Raw genomic sequence first — 6,488 nt, 5'->3', positions numbered from 1 at the left:
GCAGGAAGGGTGCACAAACCGCTTCCTGGCCTCCACCCCCTACAGAAAAGGAACTTCACCTGCTGCTCCTCCAACCCCCACACATACTCACACACCAGGTCAGCTACAATACTATCACTTCCAGGTTGGATTCAGGTCATTTTCACCTAACAAGTGATTCTTTGCTAGCCTCAACAGCTAGGCTTTGGGCTTTTTAAATTGCCATACCTGGGGCGGGGGGAACAATCCCATCAGGCCAGAGGAGCTGACCTCTATGATCTCGGTCTACAGTTCCTTCCAAAGAAACTTCCTGGGATTCCATGACTCCATAATGAAGTTTTTGTTTGTCCTGTGCTGGAAGCCAGATTTCAGGCATGGCTGGAGCGCAGCAGTGAGTTTACAACCCCTTGGCCAGCCCCAGAAAAAGACCCACACATCATCCATGTGACGAATTCCTTAAAAAGGCCCTTCGAAGTTTCTGCCACAACCTGGGCTGGGATGAGACACAGAAACGTTGCCACTATTTCCAACCAAGCTTCAAGCCAGTTAATAGTGTCTTTCAAGTCATAATTAAAGATTTATTTTAATGCAAAGAGCAGGTTTCTGAGCACTTTTGAGAGGGAGAAAATCAACAATGTAAAGGAAGGTTTTCTTTGTGTTTTCATCTCATAAGCGGGATGAATTTTAAGAACCACACCGTTTTGTTGAAAAGCGCTGCCTTCCCCCCTATCCTGGGACATTTCTGGACTCAGTGAACACTGCCCACTAGGCTGCCCACCAAGTTCAGGAAACAACAGCTATTCGGGATTAACATCCCCTAAACACCATCCGACCTTGGGGAGAATGCAGGCTCTGTTATTACCCAGGATAGAAGTCACAATTCTCTATAAAAGCAAAAGCATCATTTGCTCCAGGAATAAGAAAGAACCCACCCATTTTATCACAATTTTTGTGAATATTAAGCCACCCCTAGGCAACCATCTGTTAAATTTCGTTACAGAAACAGTTAAAGCAGATTATTTCTAAAACATTCACTCAAGGAGGAACTAGGCTAGATACAGATGGAAACATCAACTGGCCCCCAAAGTTCCAGGCAGAAGGGGCATCAGCCCCCAACAATGGGCCAGGGCTACACTGATCCCACTTCCTGGAGAGGCAAAAAAAGAAAGTTAACACGAGCGCCTGGCACTTTAGCAATAGAGTTTTGGCTCCACTTTGGAACCTCAGCTCCCCTGTGGAAGCAGGAAGCTTTGTGAATGGAGGAGGAAGATGCAATACAGAGGCGTTTTCAGAAATGGCAGCACCTGTGCAACAAAATACGAAAATCCAACACTCATTTTAGCCGCACTTTCCCTAACACCACAAACAGACTAAAAATTACTTTAATGTGAGGAGAATAATAAAAATAAACACAACTGCTTCCTATGACTTCAGATGCCTCAGTTTCTGGTTAAGTGTTGAATGTGATTTCTGAAAATTGCATTTTGGGGGGGGTGGGGAAGTCTGCTTCATTTACACTTTCTTAGAAGAACCCTACTATCTGCTTTTAGAATCTTTCCTCCAAAAAGCAGATCACTGAGAAGAACACAGAGTTCCCCAGCAGTCCAGAAAAGACCACCTTCTCAGAAAAAGTCTGGAAAGGGAGCAGGCTGGTGGCCCCAATTTCCATGCCAGGCAAAGACAGATGATTGTGACTCTGGTTCCCATCCTGTCTGCAGCTCCTGAAGTTTCTGTGTTCTCCAGCAGTTAGAAGAATGAAGGCGAAACTGCCCCTTGGCTCCCATAGTCAACATTCCACACAAACAATGGCCTGGCTTGCTCCCTATTGTACATTCTGTATTCATTTGTGAATCCCAATTTTTTTTTTTTTTTTTTTTTTTTTTTTTTTTTTTTTTTTTTTTTTTTTTTTTTTTTGCACAATGTGCAAAGCCCTTCTTTTCACTGGTGCGGTCCTGAAGGCCCAAGTGCAGCCATAATTTAGGCTTGAAATACTAATAATGATGTGGCTAAAAGCAAACGACAGATGAAGCCCAAACATTAATTTGTGAAGATCATTAGAGTCACACTGATGGCTTTTGGATACTACCCATTAAATCATGATCAAAAGAAACACTGAACACCTTAAAAATGGTTCTGAAGTTTTTAGCAATTATTAAATGTAATTTTCCAAACCCAGAGATAGGTGTGTTTATTAAAAAAAAGAAAAAAAATACCCTTTCATAAGTCTTTGATACATATTCCATCAAACACAGACTTGAATAAAAATTAACTTCAAAAGATTGATTGGGGGGGAAGATTTGCATTTTTCTTTCTTTCCCAGGATGCTGTAACTTTAACCGCAGGAGTGTAAATTAGGACATGCTTACCAGCTGTATGGGAGAAAACTGATACTGCCCAGGCAGTATAGCCTCTGAGAGCAGATCCATTCCAGCATTTTCATGTGCCTACTAAAAGTCTGCTGTAGTGGAAGTCCACACAAGCATTCCTTAGGTAGTGAAATGCAGGAACATTCTTGGGGAATAAGACACCCCGATATTTCAATACATGGTGTTAAGTTAAAGAACTTCTACTTGAAGGGTCAAGCAAACTGCACTCCCATTTCTAAATTACTACAGAAATGTGTTCCACCCTCTGTAATTGAACTATCAGCCAGGTGGTGGAAATATTACAGGAGTTGTGCCCTGCTGAAAAGATAAATTTCCTTTCCCAATCACGTACTATATGAATATATATTTGTGGCCTGTATCAGGGACATGAGACACTTGGGCTGCTGCTTTTCACTGATAGAAAGATTAGTAACAGAGGGACCCAGGCTTGTACTCACATATGTTATGATGACAGCCCTTCTATATTAAAATGACAGCGGTAAAAAATGACAACTGGGGTGGCCATTCTGCTGTTGCTGTAAACTCTTTAAATTTTTTCCATTTAGGGAAAGTGTTTAGTGCAAAGGGGATAACTTTGCCTTCAAAAATGATTCATGATGGAAGAGAATTGTTGGCAAATGGCGTTCTGGTGCTAGACCTCAGCGGAGCCGCCCTTTTGGTTTTGAGTCTCAAGGATTTCAAACAGTGCGAGTTATCCTGAACTCTCTTTGCTTTGGCATTTTAACAGTTCCCAGCAATAATATCCTTTCCCAATCCAGCGATGTGCTTGCTTGGTACCTATGTTACATACTCATCCTTCATTTACCTTGTCGCTAGCTACTCAGAACACTGAAAAAGTTGCAGGTTGATTTTGCAGTTTTGTTTGTTGTTGTTGTGGCTGTTTGTTTCACTTCGTCTCTCATTAAAACACTTTCAGGGCTTATGAATAGGATTTCTTTCTGGAGTTTTACAAGTCAAGAGTAAAGTTATTGATTATTCCCTGAAAGGGTAAATGATGGCTAGTTAATAATTATACGAATAGCAAGTTTTCCTGTTTCGTCTTGTGTACACGACAAGATTAACAATGCCAGGGAAAGCAAACTCGACTCCACAGGAACAGGTGTGCCCTGAGTCTTAAAAGGCCAAAATATCTCACAAAGTATGTCACTGGTGTATTTTTACAATGCTAGTAGTGTTTGTTTTTAAGTAGCCAAACTTTTTTACTTTTTTAACTTTAAAGAGACACACTTTGCAAATATTTCTTCACCCAGTCAATGACTAACTGCCAGACATAAGTTGCAATTCGAGCCTAGCAAAGAAATACATTTTAGGGACAAAGAGATTTTTTTGCTGCTGTTGTTATTGTTTAAATCACAGTTAACAAAAGGCAATTTGCCCTGCCCCTCCCCCAGGAGAACACCCAGTTCAGGATGTTCAAAGATCCCAAAGTGAAATCCTAAATAACAGGGCTCCGAGTTCAAATCTGCAGAGCTATGCAGAGCACCCTCCACCTAGCTTTATTAATGTACAGTCAGGAAGGAGGGAGAAAACATACTCCTTAGCTTTATCTTCCCAAACAGGAAAAAGAATTAAACCAAAAGGCACCATGTCAGGTCCAAAACAAGCTCCAAACCCAAGATTTGTAAATTCCCTCTAATAACTGCTTTCTACAGGGACAAACTGGGGTCCCCTACTCCTCCGGCACAGAAAACCAGTGTCATAAATTCCCTTTGCCTTCAACCCTCACTCCCCTGAACAGGGGATGGAGTGGGGGGAGGGGGCGACCCAACATCAACACTTAACACTAAATCCCTCAGTGCTCTACAGAAATATGCTGGCTTCTTTCCTTTGTTTGGTCCTGTTATACTTGATCAAGTGTGAACGATTAAACTGGTTTCATTAAAGGCAAGTGCATTCACAGCTAGCATCCAACTTCAATGGCAACTGGAAGCATATTTTGCAAGGAGGGCCTGCTTTTTTGCTTGAAATCTACCATCTCATTAACTTTTCCTTGGGGGGTGGGGGCAGTAGAAAGGGCACTAGGGGTTTTTACCAGAGAGTGTTAGAGCAGCCCAGAGATCTGATGCTAGACAAAAGGATATTTAGTGTTTCAAATCTGGGATACAGTCCCTCTTACTTAAAAAAGAGAAGAGAAATCCTGTTTCAATATTATATTAAAGCTGCTCTGAAAGTCTTTAATTAGCATTTTGAATATTGATTTATAATTGCTCTAAGAAGTATGCTTTGAAATCAAATGATTATGAAAACAAGATGCTTTAAAGTCCCATTACTTCAAAATGTAGAAAATTTATTTAAAAAAGTCAAAACAGTGGAATTCTCCTAAGCACATGAAAACTAAAGTTCTACTTTGAGAACCCCAGAGGCAGAACAGCAGTCTTAGGTACTGAACACGGGGTAAATTTTAAACTGCCTTTGAGCCTAAGCACCTAGCTAGCAGAGAAGAGTGTCTTCTCTGAAAGAGTAGTACCAGAGTTTGATATATTTCGCCAACGTCGGGAGGCAGAATCACTTAGTAAACTAACCAAAATAAACGTCCCCTCCAAATTATCCATGTCAGATAAAAATATACCAGTCTCTACAATATCCAACAGAATTGCAAATAAGGCACTTAGCATTTTAAATTCCCAATGCATATTTATAGAATAGAATTCTCTTGTCTACCCTTCAAGCCACTCACGTCTGACTCTCTAAGAACTTAACCCGATCTCCAGTCTTTAAAAAAGAAAAAAGGGGGAAAAATCCAGAAAGATCTGTTTACCCCGGATAGGGCAAGTGAGCCCGGCATGACGACGCAGGCCACTGCCAGCAGCCTCCACCGCAAGGACGCAGACCAAGCGGGAATTTCTACGAAAAATTCCTCCTTTCCCTTGTAAAATACGAAACCCGGGTGCCCTTGGAGCCAACTGCCGCTTGGGCCGCCTCCGGAAAAAGTATTTGAGGGCTGGGCGCACCACACACACTCGCGCGCACACGCAGACTCAGTGTCCGTGACCATCCGCGGCGGCGGAAAGCGAGCCACCGAAGGGAGTATGTGCGCGTGTGTGTCTCGCCGTGGCCGGCGGTGACCGCGCAGAGCTCCCCGGCCCGCGGCCTCCCGGCACCTGGGCGCTGCGTGGGCTGCGGGCGACCGGCCACGCCGCGGACCTCCGGCTGGTGAAAGACCCTGCGCGCCCCGGCGCCCGCGCGCCTCTGCCCAACTTGCCCCGGGTCGTTGGGAAGAGCGCGAGGTAGAGAAAGAAAGGCGCTTCCCCTCGGCCGCGCGGGTCCGTCCGGCGCCGCGGAGGACAAGGAGGAAGAGGCGATCGCGGTCACCCGGCTGCCTCTGCGCCGCGCCGAGTCCCCGCCGCCCGGGTCGCGCCCTCGCCAGACCCTCCTGCGAAACTTTTTCTTTTTGGTTCGCCCCATCCGAAAAGTGCGGCCAGGGCGGGGGAGGCGGGCGGGCCGGGTTCGCGGCGGCGGCGGCGGCGCGTGAGGAGGAAGTGGTGCCGGCGGGAGCGCGGCCGGGCAGAGGAAATGCCCAGCCAGCTCGGCCCCCGCCCGCGCCCGCCGCCCGGCTCGCCCCAGGCCCCCGCCCCGCTGCGACTTTGGCGGGCCGAGCCCGCCGCGGCAGTGGTGGCGGCGGCGGCAGATGTGGCCCGGCTGCCCAGAGGAGCCAACAATGCGGGGCCGGCAAAACAAAAGGGTTCCACTTCGCCTCCTTTCCCGTCTTTCACTTGCGCTCCCGGGGCGCCGCGCGGGATCCCCTGCCAGCAGTGGCCGCTCCCCTGGGGACCCGGAGCCGCGCGCGCCCCGGTTTCCCAGCGGACCCCCGCTCCCCTCCCCCGCCCCGCAGGCGCAAGGCCCCGCGCGCTCGGACTCCCGGTTCCGGGGGATCCGGCCGTATTGTCCCCGCGGCGCGCCGCGCGCTCGGCCTGGGTCGCGGGCGGCCCCCGCGCGCGCACCCACCGGCCTCCGGGAACAGGAGCCGGGGGCGCCTAGGAAACCGTCGCCGAGACGCCGCCGCCGCTGCCCTCCGGACGCCGCCGTGCTCGGGGTTTCTTTTTTTTTTTTTTTTTGCTGTATGCGGGCCTCTCACTGTTGTGTCCTCTCCCGTTGCAGAGCACAGGCTCCGGACACGCAGGC

The 6,488-nt window shown here is 47.5% G+C and overlaps 1 protein-coding gene across 3 annotated transcripts in view; it reads right to left on the bottom strand.

Annotated features, from left to right (window-relative positions):
- CTBP2 (C-terminal binding protein 2) overlaps positions 1-6,488 on the bottom strand; it is a 166,538-nt gene that overhangs the window by 159,271 nt on the left and 779 nt on the right. Inside the window, exon 1 of one of the 3 annotated variants that reach the window (XM_007468724.1) lies at positions 6,312-6,384. The exons of 1 other annotated variant lie outside the window; for it this stretch is intronic. The gene's annotated coding sequence lies outside the window, so the exon portion shown is untranslated. Of the gene's footprint in view, positions 1-5,124; positions 5,300-6,311; positions 6,385-6,488 lie in introns of those variants that run through there. One more of the 3 variants, XM_007468725.1, reaches the window with a different exon arrangement.

Source organism: Lipotes vexillifer, unplaced genomic scaffold (genome assembly GCF_000442215.2).
Source record: "Lipotes vexillifer unplaced genomic scaffold, Lipotes_vexillifer_v1.1 scaffold741, whole genome shotgun sequence".
NCBI classification, from domain to species: domain Eukaryota; kingdom Metazoa; phylum Chordata; class Mammalia; order Artiodactyla; family Lipotidae; genus Lipotes; species Lipotes vexillifer.
Note: the sequence above shows the minus strand (reverse complement) of the source record. Positions and strands in the feature narration are given on the sequence as shown.